This window comes from Phyllobates terribilis, unplaced genomic scaffold (assembly GCF_046119375.1).
Source record: "Phyllobates terribilis strain yellow unplaced genomic scaffold, ASM4611937v1 Scaffold_12__6_contigs__length_324123572, whole genome shotgun sequence".
NCBI classification, from domain to species: domain Eukaryota; kingdom Metazoa; phylum Chordata; class Amphibia; order Anura; family Dendrobatidae; genus Phyllobates; species Phyllobates terribilis.
In genome coordinates, this window is record NW_027362772.1 from 206,871,046 (window position 1) to 206,889,335 (window position 18,290).

Here is an 18,290-nt window from a genome sequence, read left to right on the forward strand (position 1 = left end):
TCTTATAGTAATGTCCCCATCCCGGTCTCATCTTATAGTAATATCCCCATCCTAGTCCCATCTTATAGTAATGTCCCCATCCTTGTCCCATCTTATAGTAATGTCCCCTTCCTGGTCACATCTTATAGTAATGTCCCCATTCTGGTCCCATCTTATAGTAATGTCCCCTTCCTGCTCACATCTTATAGTAATGTCCCCATCCTGGTCCCATCTTATAGTAATCTTCACATCCTTGTCCCTTCTTATAGTAATGTCCCCTTCCTGCTCACATCTTATAGTAATGTCCCCATCCTGGTCCCATCTTATAGTAATGTCCCCTTCCTGCTCACATCTTATAGTAATGTCCCCATCCTAGTCCCATCTTATAGTAATGTCCCCATCCTTGTCCCATCTTATAGTAATGTCCCCTTCCTGGTCCCATCTTATAGTAATGTCCCCATCCTGGTCCCATCTTATAGTAATGTCCCCATCCTTGTCCCATCTTATAGTAATGTCCCCTTCCTGGTCACATCTTATAGTAATGTCCCCATCCTGGTCACATCTTATAGTAATGTCCCCATCCTGGTCCCATCTTATAGTAATCTTCCCATCCTTGTCCCTTCTTATAGTAATGTCCCCTTCCTGCTCACATCTTATAGTAATGTCCCCATCCTGGTCCCATCTTATAGTAATGTCCCCATCCTGGTCCCATCTTATAGTAATGTCCCCATCCTTGTCCCATCTTATAGTAATGTCCCCATCCTGGTCTAATCTTATAGTAATGTCCCCATCCTGGTCCCATCTTATACTAATGTTCCCATCCTGGTCTCATCTTATAGTAATGTCCCCATCCTGGTCCCATCTTATAGTAATGTTCCCATCCAGGTCTCATCTTATAGTAATGTCCCTATCCTGGTCTTATCTTATAGTAATGTCCCCATCCTGGTCCCATCTTATAGTAATGTCCCCATCCTTGTCCCATCTTATAGTACTGTCCTCTTCCTGGTCACATTTTTTTAGTAATGTCCCCATCCTGGTCCCATCTTATAGTAATGTCCCTATCCTGGTCTCGTCTTATAGTAATGTCCCCATCCTGGTCCCATCTTATAGTAATGCCCCCTTCCTGGTCACATCTTATAGTAATGTCCCCATCCTGGTCCCATCTTATAGTAATGTCCCCATCCTGGTCCCATCTTATAGTAATGTCCCCATCCTTGTCCCATCTTATAGTAATGTCCCCTTCCTGGTCACATCTTATAGTAATGTCCCCATCCTGGTCCCATCTTATAGTAATGTCCCCACCCTTGTCCCATCTTATAGTACTGTCCCCTTCCTGGTCACATTTTTTAGTAATGTCCCCATCCTGGTCCCATCTTATAGTAATGTCCCCTTCCTGGTCACATCTTATAGTAATGTCCCCATCCTGGTCACATCTTATAGTAATGTCCCCATCCTGGTCACATCTTATAGTAATCTTCCCATCCTGGTCTCATCTTATAGTAATGTCCCCATCCTGGTCCCATCTTATAGTAATATCCCCATCCTGGTCTCATCTTATAGTAATGTCCCCATCCTGGTCCCATCTTATAGTAATGTCCCCATCCTTGTCCCATCTTATAGTAATGTCCCCATCCTGGTCCCATCTTATAGTAATATCCCCATCCTAGTCCCATCTTATAGTAATGTCCCCATCCTTGTCCCATCTTATAGTAATGTCCCCTTCTTGGTCACATCTTATAGTAATGTCCCCATCCTGATCCCATCTTATAGTAATGTCCCCATCCTTGTCCCATCTTATAGTAATGTCCCCTTCCTGGTCACATTTTTTAGTAATGTCCCCATCCTGGTCCCATCTTATAGTAATGTCCCCATCCTGGTCTCGTCTTATGGTAATGTCCCCATCCTGGTCCCATCTTATAGTAATGTCCCATCCTGGTCCCATCTTATAGTAATGTCCCCATCCTGGTCCCATCTTATAGTAATGTCCCCATCCCGGTCTCATCTTATAGTAATATCCCCATCCTAGTCCCATCTTATAGTAATGTCCCCATCCTTGTCCCATCTTATAGTAATGTCCCCTTCCTGGTCACATCTTATAGTAATGTCCCCATCCTGGTCCCATCTTATAGTAATGTCCCCTTCCTGGTCACATTTTTTTAGTAATGTCCCCATCCTGGTCCCATCTTATAGTAATGTTCCATCCTGGTCTCGTCTTATAGTAATGTCCCCATCCTGGTCCCATCTTATAGTAATGTCCCCATCCTTGTCCCATCTTATAGTAATGTCCCCTTCCTGGTCACATCTTATAGTAATGTCCCCATCCTGGTCACATCTTATAGTAATGTCCCCATCCTGGTCACATCTTATAGTAATCTTCCCATCCTGGTCTCATCTTATAGTAATGTCCCCATCCTGGTCCCATCTTATAGTAATGTCCCCATCCTGGTCTCATCTTATAGTAATGTCCCCATCCTGGTCCCATCTTATAGTAATGTCCCCATCCTGGTCCCATCTTATAGTAATGTCCCCATCCCGGTCTCATCTTATAGTAATATCCTTATCCTAGTCCCATCTTATAGTAATGTCCCCATCCTTGTCCCATCTTATAGTAATGTCCCCTTCCTGGTCACATCTTATAGTAATGTCCCCATTCTGGTCCCATCTTATAGTAATGTCCCCTTCCTGCTCACATCTTATAGTAATGTCCCCATCCTGGTCCCATCTTATAGTAATCTTCCCATCCTTGTCCCTTCTTATAGTAATGTCCCCTTCCTGCTCACATCTTATAGTAATGTCCCCATCCTGGTCCCATCTTATAGTAATGTCCCCATCCTGGTCCCATCTTATAGTAATGTCCCCATCCTGGTCCCATCTTATAGTAATGTCCCCATCCTGGTCTCGTCTTATAGTAATGTCCCCATCCTGGTCCCATCTTATAGTAATGTCCCCATCCTTGTCCCATCTTATAGTAATGTCCCCTTCCTGGTCACATCTTATAGTAATGTCCCCATCCTGGTCACATCTTATAGTAATGTCCCCATCCTGGTCACATCTTATAGTAATCTTCCCATCCTGGTCTCATCTTATAGTAATGTCCCCATCCTGGTCCCATCTTATAGTAATGTCCCCATCCTGGTCTCATCTTATAGTAATGTCCCCATCCTGGTCCCATCTTATAGTAATGTCCCCATCCTTGTCCCATCTTATAGTAATGTCCCCATCCTGGTCCCATCTTATAGTAACGTCCCCATCCTGGTCCCATCTTATAGTAATGTCCCCATCCCGGTCTCATCTTATAGTAATATCCCCATCCTAGTCCCATCTTATAGTAATGTCCCCATCCTTGTCCCATCTTATAGTAATGTCCCCTTCCTGGTCACATCTTATAGTAATGTCCCCATCCTGATCCCATCTTATAGTAATGTCCCCATCCTGGTCCCATCTTATAGTAATGTCCCCATCCCGGTCTCATCTTATAGTAATATCCCCATCCTAGTCCCATCTTATAGTAATGTCCCCATCCTTGTCCCATCTTATAGTAATGTCCCCTTCCTGGTCACATCTTATAGTAATGTCCCCATCCTGGTCCCATCTTATAGTAATGTCCCCATCCTTGTCCCATCTTATAGTAATGTCCCCTTCCTGGTCACATTTTTTAGTAATGTCCCCATCCTGGTCCCGTCTTATAGTAATGTCCCCATCCTGGTCTCGTCTTATAGTAATGTCCCCATCCTGGTCCCATCTTATAGTAATGTCCCCATCCTTGTCCCATCTTATAGTAATGTCCCCTTCCTGGTCACATCTTATAGTAATGTCCCCATCCTGGTCACATCTTATAGTAATGTCTCCATCCAAGTCACATCTTATAGTAATCTTCCCATCCTGGTCTCATCTTATAGTAATGTCCCCATCCTGGTCCCATCTTATAGTAATGTCCTCATCCTGGTCCCATCTTATAGTAATGTCCCCATCCTGGTCCCATCTTATAGTAATGTCCCCATCCCGGTCTCATCTTATAGTAATATCCCCATCCTAGTCCCATCTTATAGTAATGTCCCCATCCTTGTCCCATCTTATAGTAATGTCCCCTTCCTGGTCACATCTTATAGTAATGTCCCCATTCTGGTCCCATCTTATAGTAATGTCCCCTTCCTGCTCACATCTTATAGTAATGTCCCCATCCTGGTCCCATCTTATAGTAATCTTCCCATCCTTGTCCCTTCTTATAGTAATGTCCCCTTCCTGCTCACATCTTATAGTAATGTCCCCATCCTGGTCCCATCTTATAGTAATGTCCCCTTCCTGCTCACATCTTATAGTAATGTCCCCATCCTAGTCCCATCTTATAGTAATGTCCCCATCCTTGTCCCATCTTATAGTAATGTCCCCTTCCTGGTCACATCTTATAGTAATGTCCCCATCCTGGTCCCATCTTATAGTAATGTCCCCATCCTTGTCCCATCTTATAGTAATGTCCCCTTCCTGGTCACATCTTATAGTAATGTCCCCATCCTGGTCACATCTTATAGTAATGTCCCCATCCTTGTCCCATCTTATAGTAATGTCCCCTTCCTGGTCACATCTTATAGTAATGTCCCCATCCTGGTCACATCTTATAGTAATGTCTCCATCCAAGTCACATCTTATAGTAATCTTCCCATCCTGGTCTCATCTTATAGTAATGTCCCCATCCTGGTCCCATCTTATAGTAATGTCCTCATCCTGGTCCCATCTTATAGTAATGTCCCCATCCTGGTCCCATCTTATAGTAATGTCCCCATCCCGGTCTCATCTTATAGTAATATCCCCATCCTAGTCCCATCTTATAGTAATGTCCCCATCCTTGTCCCATCTTATAGTAATGTCCCCTTCCTGGTCACATCTTATAGTAATGTCCCCATTCTGGTCCCATCTTATAGTAATGTCCCCTTCCTGCTCACATCTTATAGTAATGTCCCCATCCTGGTCCCATCTTATAGTAATCTTCCCATCCTTGTCCCTTCTTATAGTAATGTCCCCTTCCTGCTCACATCTTATAGTAATGTCCCCATCCTGGTCCCATCTTATAGTAATGTCCCCTTCCTGCTCACATCTTATAGTAATGTCCCCATCCTAGTCCCATCTTATAGTAATGTCCCCATCCTTGTCCCATCTTATAGTAATGTCCCCTTCCTGGTCACATCTTATAGTAATGTCCCCATCCTGGTCCCATCTTATAGTAATGTCCCCATCCTTGTCCCATCTTATAGTAATGTCCCCTTCCTGGTCACATCTTGTAGTAATGTCCCCATCCTGGTCACATCTTATAGTAATGTCCCCATCCTGGTCCCATCTTATAGTAATCTTCCCATCCTTGTCCCTTCTTATAGTAATGTCCCCTTCCTGCTCACATCTTATAGTAATGTCCCCATCCTGGTCCCATCTTATAGTAATGTCCCCATCCTGGTCCCATCTTATAGTAATGTCCCCATCCTTGTCCCATCTTATAGTAATGTCCCCATCCTGGTCTAATCTTATAGTAATGTCCCCATCCTGGTCCCATCTTATACTAATGTTCCCATCCTGGTCTCATCTTATAGTAATGTCCCCATCCTGGTCCCATCTTATAGTAATGTTCCCATCCAGGTCTCATCTTATAGTAATGTCCCTATCCTGGTCTTATCTTATAGTAATGTCCCCATCCTGGTCCCATCTTATAGTAATATCCCCATCCTGGTCCCATCTTATAGTAATGTCCTCATCCTGGTCCCATCTTATAGTAATGTCCCCATCCTGGTCACATCTTACAGTAATGTCCCCATCCTGGTCCCATCTTATAGTAATGTCCCCATCCTGGTCTCATCTTATCGTAATGTCCCCATCTTGGTCCCATCTTATAGTAATGTCCCCATCCTGGTCCCATCTTATAGTAATGTCCCCATCCTGGTCACATCTTACAGTAATGTCCCCATCCTTGTCCCCTTTTTGTAACAATGTCCCCTATTATGCTGCTCTTTACATACCCATAGAAAAAACATGATTCTCACCTGACCTTGCTCCCTTGGCGAACAGCACCCTCATCTTCCTCTACAGTCGGGGCGCTTAACAATGACGTAATGTGCAGCCTCAGCAGGACTCCGATGTCAGCTGCCGGCCTCTGATTGGCCAGTGGCTGGTATTGGTATTGCAGTGCAGAGATCTGGTCTCTGCCCAGCAATACATTTCAATTGAATGTGCGTCCCGTATTTTAGTCCTTACATTGTCACTCATATACAGGGTGGGCCATTTATATGGATACACCTAAATTAAATGGGAATGGTTGGTGATATTAACTTCCTGTTTGTGGCACATTAGTATATGGGAGGGGGAAAACTTTTCCAGATGGGTGGTGACCATGGTGGCCATTTTTAAGTCGGCCATTTTGGATCCAACTTTATTTTTTTCAATGGGAAGAGGGTCATGTGACACATCAGACTTATTGAGAATTTCATAAGAAAAACAATAGTGTGCTTGGCTTTAACGTAACTTTATTCTTTCATGAGTTTTTTCCAAGTTTATAACCACTTATAAAATGTGTTCAAAGTGCTGCCCATTGTGTTGGATTGTCAATGCAGCCCTCTTCTCCCACTCTTGACACACTGATAGCAACACCATAGAAGAAATGCTAGCACAGGCTTCCAGTATCCGTTGCTTAATTGAGAATGACATAACGAAGGGATTGCCCACACCTGTCCATGAAATAGCCTTGGAGTCAATTGTCCAATTACTTTTGGTCCCTTTAAAAACAGGGTGGCACATGTTAAGGAGCTGAAACTCCTAAACCCTTCATCCAATTTTAATGTGGATACCCTCAAATGAAAGCTGAAAGTCTGAACTTCAACTGCATCTGAATTGTTTTGTTTAAAATTCATTGTGATAATGTCTAGAACCAAAATTAGAAAAATGTTGTCTCTGTCCAAATATAAATTGACCTAACTGTATATCTTATAATTCTTATATGGGTTCCACATTGCTGGATTATGTGGAACATTGTTTTATCCATTTTTTTATCATAATATGGACTCTGTACAGGTGGTCTAGTCTTTCCCCCATTTTTCCTACTTTTTAAGTGTTCTTAATTGTCTTTTTTTGCACTTTATACAGTACAGTCCAAAAGTTTGGACACACCTTCTCATTTAAAGATTTTTCTGTATTTTCATGACTATGAAAATTGTACATTCACACTGAAGGCATCAAAACTATGAATTAACACATGTGGAATTATATATTTAACAAAAAAGTGTGAAACAACTGAAAATATGTCTTATATTCTAGGTTCTTCAAAGTAGCCACCTTTTGCTTTGATGACTGCTTTGCACACTCTTGATATTCTCTTGATGAGCTTCAAGAGGTAGTCACCGGAAATGGTTTTCACTTCACAGGTGTGCCCTGTCATGTTTAATAAGTGGGATTTCTTGCCTTATAAATGGGGTTGGGACCATCAGTTGTGTTGTGCAGAAGTCTGGTGGATACACAGCTGATAGTCCTAGACTGTTAGAATTTGTATTATGGCAAGAAAAAAGCAGCTAAGTAAAGAAAAACGAGTGGCCATCATTACTTTAAGAAATGAAGGTCAGTCAGTCCGAAAAATTTGGAAAACTTTGAAAGTGCCCCCAAGTGCAGTTGCAAAAACCATCGAGCGCTACAAAGAAACTGGCTCACATGAGGACTGCCCCAGGAAAGGAAGACCAAGAGTCACCTCTGCTTCTGAGGATAAGTTTATCCGAGTCACCAGCCTTAGAAATCGCAGGTTAACAGCAGCTCAGATTAGAGACCAGGTCAATGCCACACAGAGTTCTAGCAGCGGACACATCTCTACAACAACTATTAAGAGGAGACTTTGTGCAGCAGGCCTTCATGGTAAAATAGCTGCTAGGAAACAACTGCTAAGGACAGACAACAAGCAGAAGAGACTTGTTTGGGCTAAAGAACACAAGGAATGGACATTAGACCAGTGGAAATCTGTGCTTTGGTCTGATGAGTCCAAATTTGAGATCTTTGGTTCCAACCACCGTGTCTTTGTGCGACGCAGAAAAGGTGAATGGATGGACTCTACATGCCTGGTTCCCACCGTGAAGCATGGAGGAGGAGGTGTGATGGTGTGGGGGTGCTTTGCTGGTGACACTGTTGGGGATTTATTCAAAATTGAAGGCATACTGAACCAGCATGGCTACAACAGCATCTTGCAGCGGCATGCTATTCCACCCGGTTTGCGTTTAGTTGGACCATCATTTATTTTTCAACAGGACAATGACCCCAAACACACCTCCAGGCTGTGTAAGGGCTATTTGACCAAGAAGGAGAGTGATGGGGTGCTACGCCAGATGACCTGGCCTCCACAGTCACCAGACCTGAACCCAATCGAGATGGTTTGGGGTGAGATGGACCACAGAGTGAAGGCAAAAGGGCCAACAAGTGCTAAGCATCTCTGGGAACTCCTTCATGATTGTTGGAAGACCATCTCCGGTGACTTCCTCTTGAAGCTCATCAAGAGAATGCCAAGAGTGTGCAAAGCAGTCATCAAAGCAAAAGGTGGCTACTTTGAAGAACCTAGAATATGACATACTTTCAGTTGTTTCACACTTTTTTGTTAAGTACATAATTCCACATGTGTTAATTCATAGTTTTGATGCCTTCAGTGTGAATGTACAATTTTCAAAGTCATGAAAATACAGAAAAATCTTTAAATGAGAAGGTGTGTCCAAACTTTTGGTCTGTACTGTATATAATAAAGATACAGTTTCACACTATTTACCTCTCATAAATGCCTTTAAATATTATTCTTTTTGGGCTTGTTGGTGCCATGTATACGCTACAATAGGAAATAACTTGCTGACTGTTGGGTGTCCGGCCGCTGAGTCTCCCAGTGATCTAAAATCGGGCTCTGCAGCCCCATCATGAAAGGAACAGAGGTGCGCATGTGCCGTCTCCACTCCCATTATTGTCTATGGGACTGCCAAATGCAGCCAAATGGAACAGAGACCACACATGCGCCCATACACTGCACTCATAACGAGACTGCAAAACCAGATTCTCAGGGCTTTAAGGCCCGATCTTGGCATCGCCGAGGGTCCTAGCTGTCGGACACCCAGCATTCAGCAATTCATCCCATATCCCTTTTTTGGGAATATCCCTTTAATAGAGTCTAAGACTCCAGCATTTCTTCATTTCCAGAAGTATTCAGTTATCTTTGGACATAGGAAGATAACATGCCAAGCTATTTTATCCATTAAGACTTCAGTAGGACCAACCATCAAATGTGTAAAAGGGTCTTACAACTCTGATGTCAGGGAACGGAAGTATTTCACATTTTTAATTTAAATTATCCTTTTGTTCTTGAAAATAAACCATCAGAGTTGTCTGACAGCGGTGTATGACAGGGCAGCACGGTAGCTCAGTGGTTAGCACTGTAGCCTTGCAGCACTGGGGTTCTGGGTTTAAATCCCACCAAGGACAACATCTGCGAGGAGTTTGTATGTTCTCCCTGTGTTTGCGTGGGTTTCCTCTGGGTTCTCCAGTTTCCTCCCACACTCCAAAGACATACTGATAGGGAATCTAGATTGTGAGCCTCAATGGGGGCAGTGATAATAATGTATGTAAAACGCTGCGGAATATGTTGGCGCTATATAAAAATAAAGATTATTATTATTATTATATGGATGAACATTCATAGGAATGGTTCCAACTATCAGTGCATCTAAAGAGGCCGGCCATCACTCAGCCAACAAGAAAAATACTCTTTTTTGTCAGGTCCGCTTGATTTTTAAGCCGGCTTTAAACCATCTTTAGAATCAGCACATCACCATGTGAATAAGTGATGTGCTGCCATTACCTTGATATCCCATGGGCACAGAATGTTTGTGTTAATGATCGTACCACAGAATGTCCGATGGTCTGCCCCATGTAAACGGACCATTACACTGTTCTCACCATGCAGAACACATTTATTCTTGGTGGAGCCAAGTGTGCATATGAATAGGGATGTTGGCAGAGCTTTTTGGGAAAACGAGCCATATGCTGAACAAGCCACATCCAACTTGTGGATCTCTACCGAGCAGTTCATAGCTACTCAACCAACATGTATTGAACATATTTTGACATTTTAATTTGTGTAATTATAGCATACATGTTAGATAATCTGCTGAACAGTGACGGAACTTGAAACTCGAGTGCAATATCTCCAATGGGGTCCCTTAACTATCACAGGGCTTTAATAATATTGGAAATCTCATATGAGTTAAAGGGATCTTTTAGGCCCACCTAGGCTCTTAGGTCCGGGTGCAACTGCAATCCTGCACCTACTATAGTTACCACCCTGCTGCTGAATAGACATTATTGTTAATTATAATTATTATTATCATTATTATTTATGTCAAAGAAGAACAAAAGACTACTTTGGTGGCAGATCTTAAGCAGTAGATATTAACATCATTTAAATAATTTTTTTATCCTTGATGTACTTTTATGTTTAAAACAACCATGTACAATAGGGAAAATAAGTATTTGATACACTGGCGATTTTGCACGTTTTCCGACCTACAAAGAATGGAGAGGTCTGTAATTTTTATCGTAGGTACACTTCAACTGTGAGAGACAGAATCTTAAAAAAAATTCAGAAAATCACATTGTATGATTTTTACTTAATTAATATGCATTTTTTTGCATGAAATAAGTATTTTATCACCTACCAATCAGCAAGAATTCTGGCTCTCACAGACCTGTTAGTTTTTCTTTAAGAAGCCCTCCTACTCTGCACTCATTACCTGTATTAATTGCACCTGTTTGAACTGGTTACCTGTAAAAAATACACCAGAAAAACAGAAACTAATATTTGGTACAGAAACCGTTGTTTGCAATTACAGAGGTCAGACATTTCCTGTAGTTCTTGACCAAGTTTGTACACACTGCAGCAGGGATTTTTGCCCACTCCTCCATACAGATCTTCTCCAGATCTTTCAGGTTTCGGGGCTGTCGCTGGGCAACATTGAGTTTCAGCTCCCTCCAAAGATTTTCTATTGGGTTCAGGTCTGGAGACTGGCTAGGCCACTCCAGGACCTTGAAGTTCTTCTTACGGAGCTATTCCTTCCTTAGTTGCCTTAGCTGTGTGTTTCAGGTCATTGTCATGCTGGAAGACCCAGCCACGACCCATCTTCAGTGCTCTTAATGAGGGAAGGAGGTTGTTGGCCAAAATCTCACGATACATGAATACATCCATCCTCCCTTCAATACAGTTCAGTCGTCCTGTCCCCTTTGCAGAAAAGCACCCCCAAATTATGACGTTTCCGCCACCATGCTTCACAGTTGGGATTTTATTCTTGGGGTTGTACTGATCCTTCTTCTTTCTCCAAACACGGCGAGTGGAGTTGATACCAAAAAGTTCTATTTTGGTCTCATCTGACCACATCACCTTCTCCCATGCCTCGTCTGGATCATCCAGATGGTCATTGGTGAACTTCAAACGGGCCTGGACATGTGCTGGCTTGAGCAGGGGGACCTTGCGTGCCCTGCAGGATTTTAATTCATGACGGCGTAGTGTGTTACTAACGTTAATGTTTGAGACTGTGGTCCCAGCTCTCTTCAGGTCATTGACCAGGCCCTCCTATGTAGTTCTGGGCTGATTCCTGACCTTTCTCAGAATCATCCTTATCCCACAAGGCGAGATCTTATATGGAGCCCCAGATCGAGGAAGATTGACAGTCATTTTGTGTTTCTTCCATTTTCTAATAATTGTGCCAACAGTTGTTGCCTTCTCACCAAGCTGCTTGCCTATTGTCCTTTAGGCCATCCCAGCCTTGTGATGGTCTACAATTGTATCGCTGGTGTCCTTAGTCAGCTCTTTGGTCTTGGCCATGGTGGAGAGGTTGGAGTGTGGTTGATTGAGTGTGTAGACAGTTATCTTTTATACAGGTAACAAGTTCAAACAGGTGCAATTAATACAGGTAATGAGTACAAAGTAGGAGCGCTTCTTAAAGAAAAACTAACAGGTCTGTGACAGCCAGAATTCTTGCTGGTTGATAGGTGACCAAATACTTATTTCATGTAATAAAATGCAATTAAATTATTTAAAAGATTCTGCCTCTCACAGTTGAAGTGTACTAACGATAAAAATTACAGATCTCTCCATGCTGTGTAGGTGGGAAAACGTGCAAAATCGTCAGTGTATCAAATACCTATTTTCCCCACTGTATCATCTAAAGTATCTGGAAATTTAAGGAAATAAATTGTGTGATTGATATGGCTAGTTAGTTATAAATCTTTGTGACTCACTGTTAACTTCACCTTCACAGCTAAAGGGTTATAACCAATGCAGACAGCTATGGCTTGTCCGTCTAATCCAGAGTTATCTCAGTTAATCTTTTCAATTTTCAAAAGTGACTTCTTATCTAATTGTATATTTTTATGCTATCATGTATGCAAACCTGCAACTGCGAAAGTTGCAAAATGGACATAGTAGCTATAAATTACAGCTTCTGGCCAGCTTTCAAGCCGCCCTCCCTGTTCTGAAACTGATGCTTGCATAACCCTACATTGAGAACAACTAAGCTCACAATGCTACAGATAGCATAAAGTACAGAAACTCATAAATATACTGAGTGGGTGCTCATATTTATTAGCCACGAAAACTCTGGCCCTGTAAGATTGCTGCCCATGAACAATCCAAATCTCTCCAAAGAGCAGTCCATAAAGAAAATTGGAGAAGTTTACAAAACTTTGAGAAAGTTTTGAGGTGTAATATTAGGAATAAGCCTCTCTCCTGGTACCAGTGCTCCTGGGCTGAGAATACAGAAGGAAAACACTTCATCCACAGTACAAAGACACTCACCCCCTTCCTTCATGCAGTTGTAGGCCTTGTTTCCAGTGCTACAGCCGAACTCTTTGTCCTACACATGGACGTCTCCCCCTTTCTTCTTCGCCCTTGTTTCCCTGTCTCTGATCTTGTCTGATAAACTTTTCTTTTTTTTTCTGATCTTTTCATAAATAATTCTTCAGACTCGTTATCTTCTCTCTGGTACTAGTTGGCACAGCTCATGTAGGTCCTTTATCTTTACCTCTAGACAGAGGTCTTCTTAGAGAGACTCACTCATGGATATTGATGTTCTTCAAGTTTGCCTCTGGATCCTAAAGTCTTCTAACATTCGTCCTGCTTCAGATGAACTCTTTTCCATTGGATTCTTGTAGTATCTTGTAGTCTTATCATGAGCGTGTTGCTTTCTTTCTCTCTCTGTAGTTCTCCACTGCCTGTTTTCCTCCTCATTCCTGTAAGAGGAGCCGCTGTGTCTCACATGGCTGCTGAGTCCCTGTTACCTTGGGAATGACCCTGATTACAAACACTTTTCATGCTGAAGGAGCTGAAAGCACCGAGTGACTTACCAAATTCTACCTAGTGTTTACCAAGTCAAACAAGTACAGACCTGTCCTACAAATAAACAGGGGATCCAGTGCACATAAGGGATCCACAGCCAAATAGAGGATTTCTGTATAATATTTGTTTACAAATACACTAGAAACTGATGGTGGAACTTGTTTGTTGGTCAGAAAAATCCACCAGGGCAAGCAATTCCCGATCCCTTTACACCATGGGAACAATTCCAGAAATTACTGATATATTGGAGTACAATGTACATAATGACAATACTTCACTATTTCCTTGTTTATATTGGTAAAGGTAGCTCTACATGTGAATCTAATGCTGCCAAATCATCCTCTGTGACCAACTAGTCGTTTTTATAAACTGCCCATACTCATTAGATTATTCATAGAGATTGGATAAAACAATAATCTAATTTGTGTTGATGTCCAATGTAAATTGTTATTCTTAAAACTGTCGTTAAAAAAAAAAAATAACCCTTCTAATAATGACCTCAAAATGAGACTTTATTACTGTTTCTGGGTTGCGCTGGTCTGGAGTATGCAGTCTCTATGGCCTTACTATAACTTTGTAATGATTCAATTTTTAAAATGGCAAAATACCTCTATAATACAGAACTGTACTGTAGCACATTAATGTTAATGGGTTTCTACCACAATAATAAAACCAACCAATTTAAAAGATCTTGGAAAAACAATTAACTTTTCAAAAACAATACATTTTCAAAAATGTAGACTTTTTCTATTTCAGGCTTACTCACATAGCCTGATTGCTGTATTTATGTGCTGTTAGTTTTATATAAAATAGCAGTCTTTTACTTTCGTTGCACATAAACAAATATTTTTTGTACTTAACTTGAGACCAGGAAGCACACATTAGATATAACTAGAGATGCATGAATCGATTCAATGCGAATCGAATTTGATTCAAATTTTATTAAATTCTCAAATCCTCCACCTCTCAAAAAAATGCCTGCTCCTTCTTCAATTGCAGATGATTGCATCAGTCATGGAAGACCAACATGATCTCAGACACAACCGCGCACACTCTCTCTTAATGTCTTGTAGCTATAACATCACATAGTTTGGTGCAGTCAATCAGGAGGGACTATCATAAATTGTATAAAAGCATAAGCAGAGAATGCAGCAGCCATTTTATTGTGATTTTAGGATAGTGAGGATACATCAGGGTTCACACCTAGAGATAGGAAGATTGGGAGATTTTAACATCCCAATTGGTGATCCTCTTTCCCCATCTGCCGCTCACCTTTTATCACTAACCTCCTCCTTCGGCCTTTCACTGCTTGCTAATTCTCCTACACATGAGGACGGGAACACATTGGACCTGATCTTCTCCCAGCTTTGCTCAGTACATGACTTTACTAACTCTCCCCTTCCACTGTCTGACCATAATCTTCTTTCATTCTCGGTCAAGAACTGTGACTCTACTCAAGACCCCCCCACTTTCCACACTTATAGAAATATATACGCGCCATTAACACCCAGAAATTTATGAAAAAGTTGCAATCATCATTGGCCCCAATCTCCTCCCTCTCATGTCCCGACTCTGCATTGAAGCATTATAACGAAATAATGCTATGCGCCCTGGATGAAGCCGCACCTCCTACACAAAGAACAATTCGGCATAGATGGCGACAACCCTGGCACACGCCTCAAACACGTCTTCTCCAGCGGTGTTCCAGGTGCGCTGAAAGGCTGTGGAGAAAATCTAATCTGCCCGAAGATTTCCTCCATTATAAATTTATGCTGAAAACATATAACTCTGCACGTCACCTCTCTAAACAAACCTACTTTAACAACCTCATAATCTCACTTTCCAATAATCCTAAACGACTCTTTGACACATTTCATTCTCTCCTCAATCAAACAGCACAGGCCCCAATCACCGACCTCAGCGCAGACGATCTGGCCAATTATTTCAAAGAAAAAATTGACCACATCCGTCAGGAAATTTTCTCCCAATCCCCAAACGTTTTGCATGCTCTCCCCCGCCACATTGTATCTTGCTCACTTTCTGATTTCGAACCACTCACGGAAGATGAAGTGATCAGACTCCTTGCATCTTCTCGCCCTACCACCTGCACCAGTGACCCTATTCCCTCATATCTCCTTCAGTCCCTTGCTCCAGCTGTCACCACTCACCTAACTAAAATTTTCAACCTCTCCCTCTCATCTGGTATCTTTCCCTCTTCTTTTAAACACACCAGCATACATCCATTACTTAAAAAACCATCCCTTGACCAGAACTGCACGGCCAACTACAGACCTGTTTCCAATCTTCCCTTTATCTCTAAACTCTTGGAACGCCTGGTCCATTCCCGTCTAATCCGCTATCTCTCAGACAACTCTCTTCTTGACCCTTTACAATCTGGTTTCCGCTCTTTACATTCTACTGAAACTGCCCTCACTAAAGTCTCTAATGATCTACTAACAGCTAAATCTAATGGTCACTATTCCCTGCTGATTCTCCTGGATCTCTCTGCAGCATTTGACACTGTGGATCACCAGCTCCTCCTCACTATGCTCCGCACTATTGGCCTCAAGGACACTGTTCTCTCCTGGTTCTCCTCCTATCTCTCTGACCGCTCCTTCTCTGTGTCTTTCACCGGCTCCTCCTCCTCTCTCCTTCCCCTTACTGTCGGGGTTCCTCAAGGATCAGTCCTAGGCCCCCTTCTTTTCTCCTTATACACCGCTCCCATTGGACAAACAATCAGCAGATTCGGTTTTCAGTACCATCTCTATGCTGATGACACCCAATTATACACCTCTGCTCGGGACATCACCCCTGCATTACTACAAAAGACCAGTGATTGTCTTTCTGCTGTGTCTAACATTATGTTCTCCCTCTGTCTAAAACTGAATCTGTCAAAAACTGAACTACTCATATTTCCTCCCTCCACTAACCTACCTGTGCCCGATATTGCCATTTCCGTTTGTGGCTCAACCATTACTCCCCAGCAACAAGCCCGCTGTCTTGGGGTAATTTTTTACTCAGATCTTTCCTTCACTCCTCACATCAAATCACTCACTCGTTCATGTCATCTATACCTCAAAAACATCTCAAGAATCAGGACTTTTCTCACCTTTGACTCGGCAAAAACTCTTACTGTCGCTCTTATTCATTCTCGTCTGGACTACTGCAACTCTCTACTTATCGGGCTACCTCTTACTAAACTCTCCCCTCTCCAATCCATCCTTAACGCAGCAGCCAGGATCATATTCCTCGCCAACCGCTACATCGATGCCTCTTCCCTGTGCCAGTCATTGCATTGGTTACCCATCCAATATAGAGTTCAATTTAAACTTATCACGCTTACCCACAAAGAGCTCCATGCTTCAGTACCCCCCTACATCTCTTCCCTTGTCTCAGTCTACCACCCTACACGTGCCCTCCGTTCTGCCAGTGACTTAAAACTTAAATCCTCCATAATCCGAACTTCCCACTCCCGTCTCCAAGATTTCTCGCGTGCTGCGCCAGTTCTTTGGAATGCATTACCCAGGACAGTTCGATAAATTCCCAATACCCACAGTTTCAAGCGGACCCTAAAAACCCATTTCTTTAGACTGGCGTATCGCCTCCACACACTATCTGTCCATCCCAGTTGTCCGTCCCAGTTTTCCCTCATATTAAAATCTTCTTCAATTTCAGGTTTATACCATCCATGTACTTAATAGCCTCGGTCAGGACTGTACACATACTGGCTGCGACCAGTCCATGTATTATTTATCCTAGTTAGTATATCAAGGCTGCATTATACAATATATGTACATTCTACCTTTTGTGTCTCCCCCATTTCCTCATAGACTGTAAGCTTGCGAGCAGGGCCCTCACTCCTTTTGATATGAGATATGTTTATTCTGTATTGTCTGTATAAGTCCCCCCTAAAATTTGTAAAGTGTTGCAGAATATGTTGGCGCTATAAAAATTATTATTATTATTTTTATTATAGGTAGAAAAAGTCCTAAAACATTGGACTCCTGACAGCAGTGAGTTAATTGGAGCAGTAAAATAGATGAGAGCAGTAGTCTGTGAATAATACAGAGATTTAATTTATAGGGGGAGAGAGATATCAGTGGTGTCAGCAGCATTGCCAGACTGAATATAACGGATTTGTCATTTGGTGTAGCTGGCACCTTTCTGTTAGAACCTTGCTGTTAGGTTTTTTTTCCTTTGCTGGTCACATGACCTTGTTGGCCTATTTAATCCTGCTCCGCCCTTCTGGCTTTGCTGGACTTCATTGTATATCTACTTTCTAGCTAGCCTGTGCTCTGTATCTAACTCTGTTAGTTTGCTTGGTCTACGGACCTCTAGGTTCTATCTATTTTGTTTGTTCGTCTGTCTGCTACTATTTCTGTTAGGAGGTGTCCCATATTCCTCCCAGTCCTTAGTACTTGTAGGGATTCCCTCCCCAAATCTATAGGTCTCCGTACAGACTAGATTAGGACTTTAGCAGGTCTGATCGCAGGATCAGGTTCCCTGTTACATCGTAGGGATTCAGCTGAGTCTTATAGTAGGGACAGATCTCCTCTCTTTCCTTAGCTTTGGTAGCAGAACATAACAGTAAGTCCAGCCTGTAAATTCTCTAAGGAAAGATTTTTTTTTTTGTTCCATCATGGTGTCGGTTCAGGATTTGGCTAAACACCTGCAGGGACTCTCTCTGGAAGTGGCCGAGCTCCGTCAGCACGTGAGTAACTGTCCTGGAGCATATTTCTTGGAGCCTAAGGTATGTTTGCCGGATTTATTTTTTGGTGAACACCGAGAATTTTTTTCATTTAAAAATGCTTGCTTATTGTATTTTCGTTTGAGACCCAAGTCCTCTGGGGATGAATCCCAGCGCGTAGGGTTCATAATGTCACTTTTGCGCAAAGAGCCTCAGGAGTGGGCCTTTTCTTTGCAACCTAGT

General features: G+C 42.4%; 1 protein-coding gene and 1 long non-coding RNA gene across 3 annotated transcripts in view; one reads left to right on the forward strand and one right to left on the reverse strand.

Annotated features, from left to right (window-relative positions):
* The window catches only part of USP2 (ubiquitin specific peptidase 2), a 203,719-nt gene that overhangs the window by 118,209 nt on the left and 67,220 nt on the right, over positions 1-18,290 (reverse strand). Inside the window, exon 1 of one of the 2 annotated variants that reach the window (XM_073656633.1) lies at positions 12,821-13,339. The exons of the other annotated variant lie outside the window; for it this stretch is intronic. The gene's annotated coding sequence lies outside the window, so the exon portion shown is untranslated. Of the gene's footprint in view, positions 1-12,820; positions 13,340-18,290 lie in introns of those variants that run through there. 2 annotated transcript variants of the gene reach the window in all.
* The window catches only part of LOC141172426 (uncharacterized), a 102,340-nt gene that overhangs the window by 70,928 nt on the left and 13,122 nt on the right, over positions 1-18,290 (forward strand). The window lies entirely within an intron of this gene.